This window comes from Thalassophryne amazonica, chromosome 9, assembly GCF_902500255.1.
Source record: "Thalassophryne amazonica chromosome 9, fThaAma1.1, whole genome shotgun sequence".
Taxonomy (NCBI): Eukaryota; Metazoa; Chordata; class Actinopteri; order Batrachoidiformes; family Batrachoididae; genus Thalassophryne; species Thalassophryne amazonica.
The window spans coordinates 59,579,217-59,599,035 of NC_047111.1; the positions used below are offsets into that span (position 1 = coordinate 59,579,217).

General features: G+C 38.7%; 1 long non-coding RNA gene across 1 annotated transcript; it reads right to left on the reverse strand.

Annotated features, from left to right (window-relative positions):
* Positions 1-32: 32 nt before the first annotated feature.
* On the reverse strand, positions 33-19,640 carry LOC117517204. The gene is made up of 3 exons (XR_004562679.1): positions 19,622-19,640; positions 9,558-9,563; positions 33-112 (listed from the first exon to the last, which is right to left on the reverse strand). It is a non-coding gene; the product is annotated as an uncharacterized LOC117517204 (long non-coding RNA).
* Between the last annotated feature and the right edge of the window lie 179 nt (positions 19,641-19,819).

The window sequence follows — 19,819 nt, forward strand, 5'->3', positions numbered from 1 at the left end:
AGAAGGGAAAAAGAAAAGGCCATTTAAATTATGAAGGATTTGTCAGAAAATGAGACTTGTGCCAAAAATCATGTTGATGTGAAAAGTTACTTCACTGCTTTAAAAATTTACACTGAGGTCACTTCCTTACATACATTTCTTTGGATGAAATCTTTTCTATTTATCACAATGACACAGTAAGCGTTGACTGATGCACAGAAAGTTTTTTTCCCAAGTGATGCTGTTTGCAGATGATATGTAAATAAAGCAAAACTAGTTAGTTGTATCAGTTAATTTAATTTATTACTCTGATCTTTTTGTCAGATCTAAAGCATGTTATTATGCTGCACTTTTCTATGCTCTTTTTTTCTTAATACATATATCTTATTCTGTAACATAGAAAGTCATAAATGAACATTTGTATATCTGCATCAGAAATGATCTTAAAATGTGACTATATTTGGAAAGATCCATAATTTGGGGAAAGGTGACTAAAAAAGAGGTGCGAGCCTTGTGCAAATCAGTGACAGAAAGAGGATGGCAACAACTACATATTTCCAGGAAAGAGAAAAGCAGATGTCTCAGAGCTTCCAGCGCACAGCACTTAATGACATGAAGTGCTTTTTTTGTATGCTGAAAATAAAGCAGAATCATGTCACCAAAGTGTTTCTCACTTTTATTTGCTTGTGACTCAAATTATTGAAAGAGACCAGACTCTATTTTCAAAAGTCCCATAAATCTGATTTTATTTTCATTTCTTTTAAATCAGTCACACCAGTGTCTGAGGTGTCAAAAACAACTTAAAAACAAACAACAACAAAAAGAACAGATTAATATTTTTTTTCATGTCCTGTAGGTTGTAAATCAGTTTGATGTGTAATTTAGTCCACTGTGTGTGAGTGCACAATCGGACAGGCTTCTACGAGGGGGAAAGAAAAGTCTGGAAAAGAAATTGGAGCTTATCTGTAACATTTCTTATTCTGCCTGTGCTGATGTATTTTTTTTTTTTTTTTAACTTTGCAGCTAGTTGCAGTTTTTAAAAGGACTGCTTAAACTCTGCTCTGTCTGTGTTTCTCAGTAATATTTCACATACAATCAGTCCCTCCAGGATTTCATGACCCATACCTGGGTAGAGGTACCACCCTGGGATGACCATACGTTTGGCCACAGTATACTGAGACTGATTTGTGAGTGCTGTTTAGTCTCCTTAAGTGGTACTGAAAAATCTGCTTGACCAACAGAATAATAGCTCCCATGTAGACCCCATATGCCCCAGGACTGGATTGATCTTGGATGGATGAGTGGAACCTTCAGACATGCCAGCAACTCCCAAAATTGCCACAAAAATGGTTGCAAATATTATACTATTATTGTTTTTTCCCCTTTGCATAATACATTAAAAGTGGTTAAAACATTATCAGTAATCACACAAATAGTTAATGGACTGGATTTATATAGTGCTTTTCCATCTGCATCAGACGCTCAAAGCACTTTACAAATTATGCCTCACATTCACCCCAGTGTGATGGTGCTGCCAAACAAGGCTCTCACTACACACTGGGAGCAATAGGGGATTAAAGTCCTTGCCCAAGGGCCCTTAGTGATTTTCCAGTCAGGCTGGGATTTGAACAGAGGATCTTCTGGTCTCAAGCCCAACACCTTAACCACTACACCATCACCTCCCCCAACTCATTTCATAGAATTCACCTTGACTGTTTTTATACCATAATTGATCTGAATACAACAGGCCTCTGTCATGGCGTGGCATGTTATGCAGTAGCAAAATGATGACTCTTTTATGTGTAAACATGAGATGTTCATGTCACGTTTCTTCACAAACAGAAACAAGGAATTGAGTTTGGTCATGTATGGCTGAAAGTACAAATATGCAGAAATGTTGTGGTGACTGGACAAAATTGCAAGGCTGTGTAGAATTCAGAGACTAGCTGAATTTGCAATAATTGCTGCAACTGCGACAAGGCAACTTCCTGGAGGGGCTGATTTACGGTTAACAAGTGGGTGGAGTTAACTGCAATTTAACTCAAGTCAATAATGCCAAAAAGAAAAATGTGCTAAATTGAGCCAAGTTCAGTTTGACAATCCAGCCACTGCAACACAATTCAGTGACTGGCTGCTCCTTTTTGTTTTCTAATAAATGCTACCCACTTAATACCACTTTTCTACTGAGCACATGGCAGCTAGTCTTTCTGGAAAGTATTCACAACACTTCACTTTTTCCTCATTTTGTTAATTTTACAGACTTATTCCAAAATTATTATTTTCCCTTCAAAATTCTACTCACAACACGCCATAATGACAACATGAACAGGTGTTTTTTTTTTTTTTTACCAATTTATTAAAAATAAAAAACTAAGAATTCACGGGTACTTAAGTATTCACACCCTTTGCTCAATACTTTGTTGATGCACCTTTATCGGCAATTATAGCCTCAAGTCTTCTTGAATATGATGCCACAAGCTTGGTGCACCTATCTTTGGGCAGTTTTGCTCATTCCTCTTTGCAGCACCTCTCAAGCTCCATCAGGTTGGATGCAGAGCGTCATTTTCAGATCTCTCCAGAGATGTTCAATCAGATTCAGGTCTGGGCTCTGGCTGGGCTACTCAAGGACATTCACAGAGTTGTCCTGAATCCACTCCTTTCACATCTTGGCTGTGTGCTTAGGGACATTGTCCTGCTGAAAGTTGAACAGTCACTCAGTCTGAGGTCAAGAGCGCTCTGGAGCAGGTTTTCACCCAGGATGTCTCTGTTCATTGCTGCATTCATCTTTCCCTCAATCCTGACTAGTCCATGGGTTAAAGCAATAAATTTTCATCTGACAGAAATTTTTTCCTGGCAAAAATCAATGCCAGCAATTCCCTAAAATGTGGCATAGTGGGAGCACACACTCTTTTTTCCTCAATAAATACAATAAACACATTATACAGCATACAAATCTATTCTAAATAGCCTCTAAGGAGAGACAGACAAAGCATAAAAAGAATGCAAAACCTGAACATAAAGGTACATAAAAGGGTGGTGGGGGTGGGGTGTAGTCTTAATTCTGGGGGTGCTCCCCCAGAACATTTTTTAAAGACCAAGTCAAATGTTGTGTATTCTGGTGGATTTTAACAGGTATGAAGTCCTCTGAAACAAATAAAACACTTCAATCTGTAAAAACATAGTATTGACTATGGGGGGTCTGGGGGATCTCCCCCACAAATTTTTTAAAAGAGCAAGTCAAATTTTGTATATTCTGGTGAATTTTAATGAGTAGGAAGCCCACTGAAACAAAAGTCACCTCAATCTGTGAAGTAAAAACACACTATTGATTATGGGGGGTCTGGGGGTGCTACCACAGAAATGTTTTAAAAGAGCAAGTCAAATTTGGTATATTCTGGTGAATTTTAATGGGTATGAAGCCCACTGAAACAAAGAAAACTCACTTCAAACTGTCAAGTAAAAATTCTTTGTCTTCTGTAGTATTTTGATCTGTTCTAATCCGGTGAATACACCAAATGGGTGCTGTGTCGCTGTACCGTCAATAAAATACAAAATTAGGGCCTAAAGCAACTGACAACATTGTTCTGCTGTGCACAAAGTAACACTGTCACCAGTTTTGGAAACGCATGCGCACTGAGAAACTCAAAACTGGCTTATTCACATTTAATCTGTAAAATGCTCTCACTTGTAAAACAAACTTGGGCTGCAACTAACGATTATTTTAGTAATTGATTAATCATTTTTTTTTTTTTGTTTTTTACTTACATGTGAGTTTTGCCATTATTTCTTGAAGTGAGTTATTATTAAAAGGCCTTTATCACACAACATCAACGTTTGAGCTTGTAATAAAGTTATGATGTTATATTCTCGTCAAAAACATACCTCGAGTAATGTTTTGTTTTATTTTGCACATACATACATCACGACACACCACAGAGAGATTTCCATCAGGTTTCATCCGATTATGAGCGTTTTTAGATGCCTACAGCAACTATATCAACCACTGACAACATATTACAGCAAGAGTCCACAAAAGTATTTTAAAGGCCTGACTAAAGTGTAATATGTGATCTTTAATAAGTTATTTTCATGAAAAAAGACACAAATGTACAGTTTACTGCATTTTATTTTTTCTTGTGTAAGAACACAGCTTAGATGTTTGACTGAAACAAATTGTCATTAAACTTAAATAAAACAGGGATGAAGTGGAGTCACTAGTTGTTCACAGTTAACAGTTATTTATTTCTATATTTTATTTATTTATGTTCATTGTTAGTTGGTTTTACCTTTTCTGTTGTGTTTTGTTTTATCAGGTTCTTTTTGTCTGTTTCTCTAAAATTGTATTGTAGCAATATTAGTTATTATTACTTTTGCTGTTGTTGCTATTATATCGCTGTACAGTTGTATATAATTCTTGTTTTACATTACTTAGTCCACATTTCATTTTATTTTATCTTATGTTTATATTAGTTGTGCAAATACTCTGAATAATTTACCGTTAAATTTCACTATCTTTTATTTGGCTAAAACTCGCACCACGGAAAGCACCTTTTTGGAGTTGCACTCAAATCTCATTGTAATGCAAATTATAATAACAATAAAGGCGATTCTGATTCTTATTCTTCTGATTATAATAATATAATAATTTATTAATTTATATAGCACCAAATCATGAGTAATCACCTCAAAGCGCTTCACAAACATTTAAAAGCAGAATAAAATAAAATGAGATTAAAACACAATAAAAAAAAATTAACCATACAAAGGTAAAAGAAGTAAAATAAATAAAATGAATAAAAAAAAGACACAATCATATAAAATACTAATGATAAAACAGGGATAACAAATGTGTCTTCAGCCTGGCTTTAAAAGTCTCCACAGAATCCGACTGTCGTATCAGCGACAGTCAGATTATTATTAATATATAAATAAAAATAAAAAAATTACAATTCATAATACATTTGACTCTTTTATAACAACAAACACTAAGCCATTAATTACTTATTATACAGAAAACATGCACACAAACTGTGCTGAGATGCGAACAGCTTAATCAAATCAAATCAAATCAATTTTATTTATATAGCGCCAAATCACAACAAACAGTTGCCCCAAGGCGCTTTATATTGTAAGGCAAGGCCATACAATAATTACGGAAAAACCCCAACGGTCAAAACGACCCTCTGTGAGCAAGCACTTGGCGACAGTGGGAAGGAAAAACTCCCTTTTAACAGGAAGAAACCTCCAGCAGAACCAGGCTCAGGGAGGGGCAGTCTTCTGCTGGGACTGGTTGGGGCTGAGGGAGAGAACCAGGAAAAAGACATGCTGTGGAGGGGAGCAGAGATCAACCACTAATGATTAAATGCAGAGTGGTGCATACAGAGCAAAAAGAGAAACACTCAGTGCATCATGGGAACCCCCCAGCAGTCTAAGTCTATAGCAGCATAACTAAGGGATGGTTCAGGGTCACCTGATCCAGCCCTAACTATAAGCTTTAGCAAAACGGAAAGTTTTAAGCCTAATCTTAAAAGTAGAGAGGGTGTCTGTCTCCCTGATCTGAACTGGGAGCTGGTTCCACAGGAGAGGAGCCTGAAAGCTGAAGGCTCTGCCTCCCATTCTACTCTTACAAACCATAGGAACTACAAGTAAGCCTGCAGTCTGAGAGCGAAGCGCTCTAATGGGGTGATATGGTACTATGAGGTCCCTAAGATAAGATGGGACCTGATTATTCAAAACCTTACAAGTAAGAAGAAGAATTTTAAATTCTATTCTAGAATTAACAGGAAGCCAATGAAGAGAGGCCAATATGGGTGAAATATGCTCTCGCCTTCTAGTCCCCGTCAGTACTCTAGCTGCAGCATTTTGAATTAACTGAAGGCTTTTCAGGGAACTTTTAGGACAACCTGATAATAATGAATTACAATAGTCCAGCCTAGAGGAAATAAATGCATGAATTAGTTTTTCAGCATCACTCTGAGACAAGACCTTTCTAATTTTAGAGATATTGCGCAAATGCAAAAAAGCAGTCCTACATATTTGTTTAATATGCGCATTGAATGACATATCCTGATCAAAAATTACTCTAAGATTTCTCACAGTATTACTAGAGGTCAGGGTAATGCCATCCAGAGTAAGGATATGGTTAGACACCATGTTTCTAAGATTTGTGGGGCCAAGTACAATAACTTCAGTTTTATCTGAGTTTAAAAGCAGGAAATTAGAGGTCATCCATGTCTTTATGTCTGTAAGACAATCCTGCAGTTTAGCTAATTGGTGTGTGTCCTCTGGCTTCATGGATAGATAAAGCTGGGTATCATCTGCGTAACAATGTAATTAAACCTGAACTGCTTTACTTCTGTTTTATTTCATTTTATTAGATCTTACTGTACGTTTTATTTATCTTACTAGGTCTTATTCTATTTCTTCTTTTACTTCCATGTATTTTATGTATCTTATTTTTGTTTTATTCGTGTGTTTGTATGAATGTTTTATGACTGTTTTTTTTTTGTCTTTTTTGTGCTGGTGAGCCAAAGACAATTTTCCACATCGGTGGACAATAAAGAATTATTCTATTCTATTCTAATAATACTGCCTAAGGGAAACATGTATAAAGTGAATAAAATTGGTCCTAGCACAGAACCTTGTGGAACTCCATAATTAACCTTAGTCTGTGAAGAAGATTCCCCATTTACATGAACAAATTGTAATCTATTAGATAAATATGATTCAAACCACCGCAGCGCAGTGCCTTTAATACCTATGGCATGCTCTAATCTCAGTAATAAAATTTTATGGTCAACAGTATCAAAAGCAGCACTGAGGTCTAACAGAACAAGCACAGAGATGAGTCCACTGTCTGAGGCCATAAGAAGCTCATTTGTAACCTTCACTAATGTTGTTTCTGTACTATGATGAATTCTAAAACCGAACTGAAACTCTTCAAATAGACCATTCCTCTGCAGATGATCAGTTAGCTGTTTTACAACTACCCTTTCAAGAATTTTTGAGAGAAAAGGAAGGTTGGAGATTGGCCTATAATTAGCTAAGATAGCTGGGTCAAGTGATGGCTTTTTAAGTAATGGTTTAATTACTGCCACCTTAAAAGCCTGTGGTACATAGCCAACTAATAAAGATAGATTGATCATATTTAAGATCGAAGCATTAATGCTAACTTCAACATTGAAAACGCCATAGACATGCTAACACGTTAGCATAGGTCCCATTTTTAAGTTATAAAATACATCAACTGTTTTAGAAGACCATAACAGGTCGGTTTAATATAAAAAGGTAAATATTACTCACAGACATATGCTCTTTAGGGGAAAGTTAAGATAAAGCGATGTAATACAACAAACCATTGAAGCAGAATCGGATCAATGCTTCATTGGTTCAAAGCAAAGCCACACCCCGCTCAATTTGGGGAGAGTCTGCCAATGTTCTTATGAAGACAGGGAGGAGAAGGACCGTGGCTCATGGCAAGCAGTAAACAGAGCGGAGAGGAAGGAAAATTCACACAGTCCCCTCCTCCACAGTCCACGCTGACATTGCTGCTGCTTTGATTAGCGCAGAATGGGATGTTGCTTTGACAGTGAGTGTATCATATTTCTGCCCCAAAACTCGCATGACACCACGTGCGCATGCGTATGTGTGGTTAAATTTTCCAAATGATGGAAATCCGTCGTGGTGATGGAGAACTTTAATCCATGGACTAGTCTCCCAGTTCCTGCCACTGAAAACATCCCCACAGCATGATGCTGCCACCACCACTCGTCACTGTAGGGATGGTGCCTGGATTCCCCCAAACATGACAACTGTCATTCACGCCAAACAGTTTAATCTTTGTCTCACCATACCAGAGAACATTGATTCTCATATCTCAGAGTCCTTCAGGTGCCTTTTGGTAAACTCCAGGTGGGCTACCATGTGCTGTTTACTAAGGAGTGGCTTCTGTCTGGCCAATCAGGCCTGATTGGTAGACTGCTGTAGAGATGGTTGTCCATCTGGAAGGTTCTCCTCTCTCGACAGAGGAATGCTGGAGCTCTGACAGAGTGACCATTGGGTTCTTGGTCACCTCCCTGACTAAAACCCTTCTCCCCCGATTGCTTAGTTTAGACATGCAGCCAACTCTAGGAAGAGTCCTGGTGGATCTGAACTTCTTCCAATTTACAGATGATAGAGGACACTGTGCTCATTTTGGACCTTCAAAGCAGCAGAAATGTTTCTGTACCCTTCCCCATATTTGTGCCTCAAGACCAGTGTTGTATAGTAACAAAGTAAAAATACTTCACTACTGTACTTAAGTACGTTTTGGGAGACTTTGTACTTTACCTCCCAGTCTCCCAAAAGTACGTTTTTGGGAGACTTTGCTTGCCTCTACTGGTGGTTGGTTCTCACTGCGGTATTGTATCACTTCCTGTTCCGGAGCACAGCTGTGTTTTGCTGTTTTGCTGTATCTGTTAGCTGTTTAATCTGCGCAGTTAGATTGATCTAGTTAACTAGATAGTAGTAACTAGTAATGACACCCGGTTACGCCAATCAGAGGTCACTAAAATTAACATTGAATCGGTGTGTAACTTTGCAAAAACAATGTCGGACTCTGTAGTTTTCTCTGGGCTCCTCCCCAATCGGACCGGGAGTGACATGTTTAGCCGCATGTTCTCCTTGAATTGCTGGCTGTCTGAGTGGTGTCCAAAAAATGAGGTGGGCTTCATAGATAATTGGCAAAGCTTCTGGGGAAAACCTGGTCTTGTTAGGAGAGACGGCATCCATCCCACTTTGGATGGAGCAGCTCTCATTTCTAGAAATCTGGCCAATTTTCTTAAATCCTCCAAACCGTGACTATCCAGGGTTGGGACCAGGAAGCAGAGTTGTAGTCTTACACACCTCTCTGCAGCTTCTCTCCCCCTGCCATCCCCTCATTACCCCATCCCCGTAAAGACGGTGCCTGCTCCCAGACCACCAATAACCAGCAAAAATCTATTTAAGCATAAAAATTCAAAAAGAAAAAATAATATAGCACCTTCAACTGCACTACAGACTAAAACAGTTAAATGTGGTCTATTAAAAATTAGGTCTCTCTCTTCTAAGTCCCTGTTAGTAAATGATATAATAATTGATCAACATATTGATTTATTCTGCCTAACAGAAACCTGGTTACAGCAGGATGAATATGTTAGTTTAAATGAGTCAACACCCCTGAGTCACACTAACTGCCAGAATGCTCGTAGCACGGGCCGAGGCGGAGGATTAGCAGCAATCTTCCATTCCAGCTTATTAATTAATCAAAAACCCAGACAGAGCTTTAATTCATTTGAAAGCTTGACTTTTAGTCTTGTCTATCCAAATTGGAAGTCCCAAAAACCAGTTTTATTTGTTGTTATCTATCGTCCTCCTGGTCGTTACTGTGAGTTTCTCTGTGAATTTTCAGAACTTTTGTCTGACTTAGTGCTTAGCTCAGATAAGATAATTATAGTGGGCGATTTTAACATCCACACAGATGCTGAGAATGACAGCCTCAACACTGCATTTAATCTATTATTAGACTCAATTGGCTTTGCTCAAAATGTAAATGAGTCCACCCACCACTTTAATCATATCTTAGATCTTGTTCTGACTTATGGTATGGAAATTGAAGACTTAACAGTATTCCCTGAAAACTCCCTTCTGTCTGATCATTTCTTAATAACATTTACATTTACTCTGATGGACTACCCAGCAGTGGGGAATAAGTTTCATTACACTAGAAGTCTTTCAGAAAGCGCTGTAACTACGTTTAAGGATATGTTTCCTTCTTTATGTTCCCTAATGCCATATACCAACACAGTGCAGAGTAGCTACCTAAACTCTGTAAGTGAGATAGAGTATCTCGTCAATAGTTTTACATCCTCATTGAAGACAACTTTGGATGCTGTAGCTCCTCTGAAAAAGAGAGCTTTAAATCAGAAGTGCCTGACTCCGTGGTATAACTCACAAACTCGCAGCTTAAAGCAGATAACCCGTAAGTTGGAGAGGAAATGGCGTCTCACTAATTTAGAAGATCTTCACTTAGCCTGGAAAAAGAGTCTCTTGCTCTATAAAAAAACCCTCCCGTAAGTTGGAGAGGAAATGGCGTCTCACTAATTTAGAAGATCTTCACTTAGCCTGGAAAAAGAGTCTCTTGCTCTATAAAAAAGCCCTCCGTAAAGCTAGGACATCTTACTACTCATCACTAATTGAAGAAAATAAGAACAACACCAGGTTTTCAGCACTGTAGCCAGGCTGACAAAGAGTCAGAGCTCTATTGAGCCGTGTATTCCTTTAACTTTAACTAGTAATGACTTCATGACTTTCTTTGCTAATAAAATTTTAACTATTAGAGAAAAAATTACTCGTAACCATCCCAACCATCATTATCTTTGGCTGCTTTCAGTGATGCCGGTATTTGGTTAGATTCTTTCTCTCAGATTGTTCTGTCTGAGTTATTTTCATTAGTTACTTCATCCAAACCATCAACATGTCTATTAGACCCCATTCCTACCAGGCTGCTCAAGGAAGAACCTACCATTATTTAATGCTTCGATCTTAAATATGATCAATCTATCTTTATTAGTTGGCTATGTACCACAGGCTTTTAAGGTGGCAGTAATTAAACCATTACTTAAAAAGCCATCACTTGACCCAGCTATCTTAGCTAATTATAGGCCAATCTCCAACCTTCCTTTTCTCTCAAAAATTCTTGAAAGGGTAGTTGTAAAACAGCTAACTGATCATCTGCAGAGGAATGGTCTATTTGAAGAGTTTCAGTCAGGTTTTAGAATTCATCATAGTACAGAAACAGCATTAGTGAAGGTTACAAATGATCTTCTTATGGCCTCAGACAGTGGACTCATCTCTGTGCTTGTTCTGTTAGACCTCAGTGCTGCTTTTGATACTGTTGACCATAAAATTTTATTACTGAGATTAGAGCATGCCATAGGTATTAAAGGCACTGCACTGCGGTGGTTTGAATCATATTTATCTAATAGATTACAATTTGTTCATGTAAATGGGGAATCTTCTTCACAGACTAAGGTTAATTATGGAGATCCACAAGGTTCTGTGCTAGGACCAATTTTATTCACTTTATACATACTTCCATTAGGCAGTATTATTAGACGGCATTGCTTAAATTTTCATTGTTAAGCAGATGATACCCAGCTTTATCTATCCATGAAGCCAGAGGACACACACCAATTAGCTAAACTGCAGGATTGTCTTACAGACATAAGGACATGGATGACCTCTAATTTCCTGCTTTTAAACTCAGATAAAACTGAAGTTATTGTACTTGGCCCCACAAATCTTAGAAACATGGTGTCTAACCAGATCCTTAGTCTGGATGGCATTACCCTGACCTCTAGTAATACTGTGAGAAATCTTGGAGTCATTTTTGATCAGGATATGTCATTCAAAGCGCATATTAAACAAATATGTAAGACTGCTTTTTTGCAATATCTCTAAAATTAGAAAGGTCTTGTCTCAGAGTGATGCTGAAAAACTAATTCATGCATTTATTTCCTCTAGACTGGACTATTGTAATTCATTATTATCAGGTTGTCCTAAAAGTTCCCTGAAAAGCCTTCAGTTAATTCAAAATGCTGCAGCTAGAGTACTGACGGGGACTAGAAGGAGAGAGCATATCTCACCCATATTGGCCTCTCTTCATTGGCTTCCTGTTAATTCTAGAATAGAATTTAAAATTCTTCTTCTTACTTATAAGGTTTTGAATAATCAGGTCCCTTCTTATCTTAGGGACCTCATAGTACCATATCACCCCAATAGAGTGCTTCGCTCTCAGACTGCAGGCTTACTTGTAGTTCCTAGGGTTTGTAAGAGTAGAATGGGAGGCAGAGCCTTCAGCTTTCAGGCTCCTCTCCTGTGGAACCAGCTCCCAATTCGGATCAGGGAAACAGACACCCTCTCTACTTTTAAGATTAGGCTTAAAACTTTCCTTTTTGCTAAAGCTTATAGTTAGGGCTGGATCAGGTGACCCTGAACCATCCCTTAGTTATGCTGCTATAGACTTAGACTGCTGGGGGGTTCCCATAATGCACTGAGTGTTTCTTTCTCTTTTTGCTCTGTATGCACCACTCTGCATTTAATCATTAGTGATTGATCTCTGCTCCCCTCCACAGCATGTCTTTTTCCTGGTTCTCTCCCTCAGCCCCAACCAGTCCCAGCAGAAGACTGCCCCTCCCTGAGCCTGGTTCTGCTGGAGGTTTCTTCCTGTTAAAAGGGAGTTTTTCCTTCCCACTGTCGCCAAGTGCTTGCTCACAGGGGGTCGTTTTGACCGTTGGGGTTTTTCCGTAATTATTGTATGGCCTTGCCTTACAATATAAAGCGCCTTGGGGAAACTGTTTGTTGTGATTTGGCGCTATATAAATAAAATTGAATTGAATTGAATTACTTGAGTTTTTTAAATTCAGCTTACTTTCACTTTTAATTCACTACATTTCCGACGTTAATTGCATACTTCTACTCCGATACATTTTCTATGCGCCATGCCGTTATTCCTTACAAAAAAACCCCCACACACACGAAAAAGTCGTGTTTTCACCCAGAAACAACTATTGACTGCAACAAAGTCAGGCCAATTTGTCATGAGGCATGTCGAGTCGGCTTTTTTTTTACTGTTGTGCACTTGGGGGGTGTTTGTCAGGAAAATGCTCATTTCTGTACATTGATTACAGACCTGCAGCTGGTCTGTAATCAACTTTTCTGCAGCGCGGCTTTGCTTTGAACCTTGAACTAATCAAAGCAGTGATTCGCAGATCGAAGCAGTGCTTCGATCTATGATTCGTGGATTCATTGTTTAATTTCGCTTTATCCTAATTTTTCCCCACTAAAACCGTGAAGAGCATATGTCTGTGAGTAACATTTAATATTTTTATGTAAAACCGATCTGTTATTGGTCTTCTGACACAGTTGATAGATGTATTTTAGAACTTAAAAACGGGACCGATGCTAACGCCTTAGCATGTCTATGGCGTTTTCAATGTTAAAGTTAGCATTAAGCTGTTCGCATCAGCACGTTTGTGTTGATTGTTTTCTGTATAATTAATGGCTCAGCGTTCGTTGTCGTAAAAGAGTCAAATTGTAATTTTTTTAATTAATTTTTATTCATATATTCATAATAGCAACAACAATAATAGTCTACATTATAGACAATAATAGTCAATAATAATAGACTAATAATGTTACAATACAATTTTAGAGAAAGAGACAAAAAGAACCTAATGAAACAAAACACAACAGAAAAGATAAACCCATGTAACAATGAAAATAAATAAATACATATAGAAATGAATAACTGTTTCCTTTGAACACCTAGTGAGTAGCCTACTCTCATTTAGGTTTTGAAACCTTGTTTCTGAAGTGTTTTTGTGTGATGTGCACAATTTTCAGTATTTTGACTAATACTGCCAGTCATTTACAAGCCTAGATAAACTTTGTAATATAAAAAAAAAAATCAGTCCGTTTTTGATTATTAACATTTACTTGTACTTTTACTTTCAATACTTGAGTACATTTAGTTGTACATTACTTGTCATACTTAAGTACAATAAATACTAGATACTCTAAGACTTTTACTTGAGTAGCATTTCAATTGGTGACTCGAACTTCTACCAAAGTCATTTTTTTAATGGGTGTCTGTACTTTTACTTAAGTGTGATTTTCCGGTACTTTATACAACACTGCTCGAGACAATTCTGTCTTTGAGGCCTACAGATGATTCCTTTGACTTCATGCTTGTCAACTGTGGGACCTAATATGTAGACAGGTGTGTGTCTTTCCAAATGATGTCCAGTCAACTGAATTTACCCCAGGTGGGCTCCAATTATACTGCAGAAACATCTCAAGGACGATCACTGGAAACAGGATGCACCTGAGCTCAGTTTTGAGCTTCATGGCAAAGACTGTGAATACGTATGTACATCCGATTTCTTAGTTTTTTTTATTTTTAATAAATTAAAAAAAAAAAAAAACTTTTTCACATTGTCATTACGGGGTATTGTGTGTAGAATTTTGAAGAAAAAAATAATTTAATCCATTTTTAAATAAGGCTGTAACATAGCAAAATGTAGAAAAAGTGAAGCGCTGTGAATATTTTCCGGATGCACTGTAACGTAACTAATTGCACAGATTCCCATTGTGTCATCACAGCAGGAGACACCTGTGCCGATCCACCAAACAAAGACCTTGCACAAAAGTGGGACCTGCGATCCCGATGGCCATCTCTAAAACATGTCATCAGATCATCAGACAAGTAAGGAAGTTGTTCACTGCAGGTTCATCCAGTTTGATAAAGTCTTCTTTCACAGATACAAAGTACAAATGTATGAAAAATAGTTTGAGCTCTGATTCTAGTCATCGTTCATGTCACGTTACGGCTCAAATTTCCTTGTTGAAACAGAAAAAAGTGGCATAACTGACCAATGGTGTCAGGTCACTTGAATGTGTCAGAGTTCAAAACAACAAGATGAAACTATACAAGAGGCAGAAAACAGGTAACACAATGAAAACAAGAGAAAAAGGACTGATACAAAACACAAAAAAAAGATTGCATTTCGTTTACAAGAAAAACAACAAAAAAGGGAGTTGTACAGTCAATTCCATTGGTATTTGGCCAGTGAAACTTTTTTTTGGTTGCAATTATGCTTCTGTACAAAACCACTGTGGATTTGAAACAGTCAGTATGTGCATGTACAACTCAACTTTGTTTTAAGTGTTGAAACAAAAATACATCAATAATCATTCAGGAGTTATAGCCAATTTTATGCACAGTTCCTCCAGTTTCAGATACCAAATGTAATGGATCAGACAGGAAAGTCTTTCAGGCACAAAGAAGGATTTTCTTAGATTATATCTGTTTTTTGTGTGTGTTTAATTCCTTCTTTGCTCTGCTCCACCATTAAGCTGTGACTGGTGTGGTAAGTCGCACTATGCACAGTCTCTCCATCCAGTCACAACCACAGGAGTCTATAATTCCTCCAGAGCTGTCTTGGTGGCTTCCGTCATTGGTCTTGTAAGGTCTTGGTCTTGAAAATTGCCTAGTCCAGACTTCATTATTTACTGATTAAAATAAAAGTCTAATACAAATTCAGTAACTTTGAGATGTTCATGCATCCATCCCCTGACTTGTCAAAAGCAAACTAGCTGTACTAGCTGTGAAAGTGATTATTTATGTCGAAAATTAATCCTTATAGTCTGTCTATTTCCTTGCAGTGTCTAAAAATGTAATTCCTACATCAATAATGTGATATTTTGGTTGAAAGTGTTAAATTAAACATGAATGTCTACACTACAAACACATCTTGTTTTATGCCAGTGCTGTTGTGATGGTGTATTGAAGCAAAATTACACAAAAAAGCATCATTGTCCCAATAATTATGGACCTGTCACCTGACTATAGGAACGATTCCTCAGTGCAACACATCTGCTGCATTTCACTTTACTCCATTCACCTTCCTTCATTTGGTTCAGCAATAACATTTAAAAATCCTAATTTTCCTTTATATATTTTTTTAATCTTATGAAGAGTTGGATACACACAATGTCTCTCAACACATTTACAATCTAAACCATGAGACTGGAAATGAAGATTGGGACATGGATGACAAAGTCCATTTATAAGGTCAGATCAGATCAGCTTTACGAGTTTCCTTATTGTTGACACTGGAGACAATAAGACAATAAACCTACAATTTACGATCAACATGGATTACACAACTAGAGGGGGAAAAAAAAGGAATCAAGGAATAAGGAAACAAACAAGTCTGATATTTAAATTAAAAATTTCTGCCTACAAAACGAGCATCCAGGTTTTGGAAGGGGATCTTATCACTGTAACCTGGATAGTCACACTTCACTATTACTAAAGTTTAATTTAATGCATTTGAACATTTTCACACCAACTGGACAATCACACAGAAACCAACTCTCACACACAAAATGGTATTTAAAGGGGTCATATTGTTCACCTTTTCAGCCGGCTAATATAAGTTACCAATGTCTTCAAAACGGACATCAAAGTTAGCAGGTAAACTACTCCATAGACACTAATGCGATGCATGAAAAATAAAAAAAAATCCCATTTTCAGCTCCTCCAGAAACTATCACAGACTGTCTCAGTGGACATGTTTCACAAAGCAAGCAGGAGACCCAGAATGGGGTAACGTCTACACAGATACATCTGACCTAAAAGTGATCATCTCCAGAAATCCCCAGTTACCAAGAATACGTATACTCCAAATCTGGAAAAACACAAAATTCATGTCAATGAGTAAGATGAGATAACAGAAATCCTAATAATATGCAAATGTCGCGGGCATGAACGAGCGAAGCTCTTCAGCATCTCACCATGTCATTTAGGTCCTTCAGACTTTTTTTGAGTAAATGCTTCAGGGGAACATTAGCATGGCTAAAACCTTTCAGCTTCTGGGGTGCTCCGCAGCTTCTTTGGGTGTCTCCGTACACAGCACCAACTACTGGACAGGAGGAACCTAGCAGTCAGTATGACTCAGTGATTTCAAATTGCAGCTCTTTTCATTCATCCAGACGTGCGGTGCCGGGTCATGTCAATCATCTGTGTCCAATCAGATTTCAGGTGGGTCCAGTGCAACCCTGGCCTCTGCTCTAGCTCATACCATGCCAGGAATTGTTCAACATTTGACATTAACTGTTTCAATGTGGACACCAAATTCTGCACTTCCTGTTTCAGTGTGAACTTGCCACTGAGTTCCCACAAGATTCCATGAGATCTCGTCTGTCAAACCAGGAAGTGTCGATCCAGGAAGTGTTTGACATTTGACATTTCCTGTTTCACCGTGGACTCAAAATGTGGCACTACCTGTTTCAGTGTGAACTTGCCACTGAGTTCCCTCGAGATTACATGAGTTCCTGTCTGTCAATCTAGGAAGTGTCGATCCAGGAAGTGTTTGACATTTCCTGTTTCACTGTGGACTCAAAATTTGGCTTTTCTGTTTGGGACTCCCTGCATCATGAGCGAGCTTCGAGCTGCTGTGCAGCGCTTTGCTTGTATTAACCTACGCTAACTATCACCATAACCTAATTCTAACCAAACCTTACTTGAGCCTAATCTTCACCTGACCCTTAAAAATCTTATTCAGCGTGGACTGAGTGGGAAATGCATTGTCTTAACAAGATGAAAGAATGCACTTTATGGTTTCCCAAATGGGTTAGAGGTCCTTCTCAATAAAAGTCTGAATTGTTATCCATCTAAGAAAATAAAGGATGTCTTTTATTCAGTGAATATGAAGGGGGAGCAATGTTAATTTAAAATCATGAAACATTAGTTTTCTAGTCAGTGGAATAACAAAAGCTAAAACCCCTCAAACACCCACTGAGAGACTGTGGTTATAGTTCATTAAAAATCTCTGACCAATACTTATATAGGGATTTACAAAGCCAGAACATGTGTAAGAGATTTACAGGAAACTGCTGCCACCTATCAGACAGATAACACACCTTCATGGGTTTTAACAACCAAGCCTTAATGTTGTAGGTATGGTGTACTACTTTACAGCTTCAATATGACAGCATTTTAAACAAACAGAAGACAAACCTTTCCTCTGGTATGACTTCTCCCTGACCCTCCCAACAAAGACTCTTGATAGAGTTTAAATAGCTCTGTATGTAGAAGTACAAGAAGTAGAGCAGGTAGATCAGTGGTTAATTAGCTGAGCTGTTAATATGTATGACACATCTACAATGTCTCGGTGTCACAGACTGAATGGTCCCCCCTAAAAATCGGTCCGCCCTGCCTTCACTGCACATTAGCTGCGGTTCCCGGATTATCACCTCGTTTCTGCTTCAAACTGCACTCCAGTCATCATCTAGCTCAGCGACAGATATCTGAAGCTTTTGTACAACAATCATTTCCACATAAATTCAGCATTATTTCATCATAAAAGACGCGATCTGAGCACCATAGCTACCCTAGCTGCTGCGTTCACTGCACGTCAGTCATGTCAAAGCATCACAGAGTATCGCCTCGTTTCTGCTTAAAACTGACTTTACTTCACTGTGCCTTGTGATAGAATTACTACAACGACTGGTCCAAGATGGCAGCTGAATTTCTTGCAACTCAGCAACCAATGCGTCAACTACTCCTCTTTATAATGTCTATGTTCATCTACCGTCGGTTTGTGGCTTTTTACAACAACGGTTTGTGGCTTTTTCCCCACTGGGGGAGATTTTTGGTGCCATTTCTGGTTTGTGCCTCCGTCTACCATAGAGCGAGCTTCGCTCTGCAGCTCTGTGCGGCACTGCGCGGCGCTCCGCTAGTATTATGATTGTATTCATAGGAATTTAAGCCTTTCAAAGTTAGGCTTGGTGTCAGGTAGAATAAATAAGCCCTATGTGGTACCTGAGCCCCATTAATGCTGGTCCTTCCATATTGGATTCCATGGTGTGCAGTGGATGAGAGCCCGTGAGCGCCCCCCAGCCAAACCCTGGATGGAACAGACCCCAGTCTGACAAAGGTTACTTCCCCAGCCAAGGCTGATACCCATTTACAGCTGAGTACTCTGAGACAATGCAGAAGAAGTGTCTTGTCTAAGGACTAAGAAAGCATGACAGCTCAGGAATGTCAGGAAATAATCTAAAACTGAGTCTGGTCTGCTTGTGCTTTCTTCCTATAATCAAACAACATTGAGGGAGTTTTTTTGTAACACTGTCGCCAACGTGCGTGGGGCGGGTAAGGCCTAGACCTTATTGTGCATAGGGCTTTGAGGTGACAGATGTTGTGATATGACACTGTAAAGATAAACTGAATTGAACTGACGTATCAGAAGGTTGGGGAATCTGGGGAACATGTTACGTGTGAAGCTACAGATCTGTAAATATCTGAAAAAAAAAAATCATTTGCTGTTGCTAATCTGTCTGACAGCTCCTGAAAGATGCAAAACCACTGGAAACATACACGTCCTGAAAAAGTATGATACCAAGTTTTGACGTTTTCAGAACTTTTCTTAGCTTAAAAACTCCAAAAATCCAGGTTCTTTGTCCAGACTGTCATAACCAATGCGCTACAGAATTGCTGAACCAAAAGTGGAGATTGAAGCCTTCAGACACACAATGTCTGTACAGATGCTGACTGTCATGTGGTTTGTCTAGAAGTCACATGGTTTTGTGATGTGTGAGTTCCTCTTATGTCAGGTGTGTCTGTGGAGACGTCTCCCAGATATAGACTTACTTTCGTCACATACGTATGTCAGACAAAGCAGATTTAGTCTTAAAGTTAGCATGTTGGAGGGTAGGTTCAATGGGCACAGTGACAAAGCTGTGGGACTGTGAGAATGTTTAACACAAACCAGATCTGCACAATATAACCCCTTTAAATTGTAAAAACACAATGCCAGACACACTTTGTTCTAACATTTACAGGAATGAAAAAATAATTTCTATACATATTTCAAGATGAAGAGAGTTCCCCCCTTTAACTACACAACTTGGCTAGGGGTGGGGGGGGATCATGTGCTATCTTCCAAAGGTGCTGCTTCCTGGTTTGGACCAAACACATTTATTGTGATGCTGCAGGATGACAGTGCCACATCAGGCCGCACACTGCCATTACTCCGTGTTCATGTGTATGTGCACACACGCACGCACACACACACACACACACACACACACACACACACACACACACACACACACACACACACACACACACACACACACACACACAGATCGTCATACCGTCTGACTTCCATGCACAGTGTCCTCGCAAAATGAGCAGGAGCCCTTTCCTTCATCTGGGGGGGGGGGGGGGGGGGGGGGGGGGGGGGGAGAGAGAGAG